The sequence below is a fragment of the Lathyrus oleraceus genome, chromosome 1 (assembly GCF_024323335.1).
Source record: "Lathyrus oleraceus cultivar Zhongwan6 chromosome 1, CAAS_Psat_ZW6_1.0, whole genome shotgun sequence".
NCBI lineage: Eukaryota > Viridiplantae > Streptophyta > Magnoliopsida > Fabales > Fabaceae > Lathyrus > Lathyrus oleraceus.
Window position 1 is genome coordinate 430,017,454 of NC_066579.1, and position 2,545 is coordinate 430,019,998.

Below are 2,545 nucleotides of genomic sequence, written 5' to 3' on the forward strand. Positions count from 1 at the left end.
TGGGTTGCTTGGCATTTCACCACTCTTGGAAGTTCCTACCGTTGTAAAATGTAGCGTGTAATCCAGTTTTTCATAACGAATATTAGTCCATGGTGGGAAGTAACACACTTACTACCACCCCTTACCTTACCATAATTGGTCAACAGTGAGGTTATCCCTTTTCCAACAGCGGTGAAAGAGCCTTTACGTAGTAGTGAAAATAGTTTGGAGTCTAGCCAAATGAATTGGAAACTGTCATGTATTTTGAAATATCCATTCAATTAGAGCATATTCCCAATCATTTGGACAAGAGAAAATTGAGTCCATAATCGATTACGATTGTGTATTAATGAAGGGTAACGACTATCTATTAAATATTTCTAAAATGGGTAAAATGAATTTATTATTTAGGTCATCCAATCGAGTGAAATAAGGATCCAATGGACTGGGCCATTAATTTTGCCCATGGATAGTTTTCTTTTATGTACCAATCTTTGGCCTATAAACAGAGGTCTCTCCATTTATTTTTTTCACATCCAGAAACGTGAGATTTCTCACATGTCTCACTCTTTCTCTAAAGTATTTTCCATTTCTCTCACATAAAGTTGACCAAAGTTCTTTGAGAAAGGTTCTTGTGTTTAAGTGAGTTTTTTTTAAAAGGGTAATATTATAAATTCACAAATAGTCTTTTTTTCTCTTGAGTCTTTTTTTTGGGTTCAAATATCAATATGTTAAAAGTTTTGCTTGAAGGATTTTAGGACTAATCGCTCAAAGCTTTTTTGTTTGAAAGAAAGACTAACTGCTTCACACTACAACAAAGAATACATTTTGAAACAACGAATTCACCTCACATATAAAAAAACCGAGGTATAATTCCTGGACGTGCCATGATTTTCTTTCTATTCCTTCGATTTTGGTTGAAAACTGAGGGGTAAACTTATTCAGGTACATGCTTCAAATCCCAACAACTTTAGTTTATATTTTTATTTCATTAAAAGTGACACCTTCTTGAATATTTGATTTTTAATATAAAAATAATTTATTTTTCACCTCAATTTTGATTTTCAACTGAGCTGAATTTGTTTCTCTTATATATATATATATATATATATATATATATATATATATATATATATATATATATATATATATATATATATATATAACAATCTGTTTCACTTGTCGTAAAACAACACAGGCAGAATTCTAACGAAGAGCCCTAAACGCATACCATCCTAAATGTGAGGACATAAAGTAATCTTTGTTTTTGTAGAAAAATTCAATGCATTATAAGTCATTGGTTTCTATGATGTAGAGAATATTACGTAGAATCCTATAATAAGTATCCACTTATTATAGTATATGAAACTATTATATATACAGTAATCATATTGTAGTTCACAATCATCTTAATCATCCAAGAGTTTGCTACAATTGTGTTTCTTCTCATTCCTATACTCAACTCTCAAATTTTACTTGTGTTATTGTTATTATTATTTTATATTATTCTGATACCCAACAGTGGTATCAGAGCATTTGGTATTGGTCCATATTCCGCTGCAAATATTATTCACGGTGAAATTGTGCAAGCCGGTTTAATTGAAATTACCATGACGACAAAATTTGAGAGTTGAGTATAGGAATGAGAAGAAACACAATTGTAGCAAACTCTGGATGATTAAGATGATTGTGAACTACAATATAATTACTGTATATATAATAATTTCATATACTATAATAAGTGGATACTTATTATAGGATTCTACGTAATCTTCTCTACATCATAGAAACCAATGACTTATAATGCATTGAATTTTTCTACAAAAACAAAGATTACTTTATGTCCTCACAATCTCCCACTTAAAGTAATTTTGTTTGCTTTCAAAATTTCTTTCTGTTGCTACGTTTTAGATATACCATATGAGGAATTGCACCAATAAAACTTGTCAGCGTTGATTGGCTTTGTCATAACATCTGCTAGGTTGTCTTTAGTGTGAATCTTCTGCATGTCCACACTCCCTCTTTAGTGTGAACTCCTATATGCTTTGTCCTGGAATGAAAAGGAAGGGAGTGTGGACATGTAGAAGATTCACACTAAAGACAACCTAGCATATGTTATGACAAAGCCAATCAACGTTGACAAGTTTTATTGGTGCAAGTCCTCATATGGTATATCTAAAACGTAGAAACAAAAAGAAATTTTGAAAGCAAACAAAATTACTTTAAGTGGGAGATTGTGAGGACATAAAGTAATCTTTGTTTTTGTAGAAAAATTCAATGCATTATAAGTCATTGGTTTCTATGATGTAGAGAAGATTACGTAGAATCCTATAATAAGTATCCACTTATTATAGTATATGAAACTATTATATATACAGTAATCATATTGTAGTTCACAATCATCTTAATCATCCAAGAGTTTGCTACAATTGTGTTTCTTCTCATTCCTATACTCAACTCTCAAATTTTACTTGTGTTATTGATAACATGAAATAGTATCACATTCTAGGACTCAATTTAATTAAATTATATTATTATTTACTTCAATTTATTTCATTTTATTCGA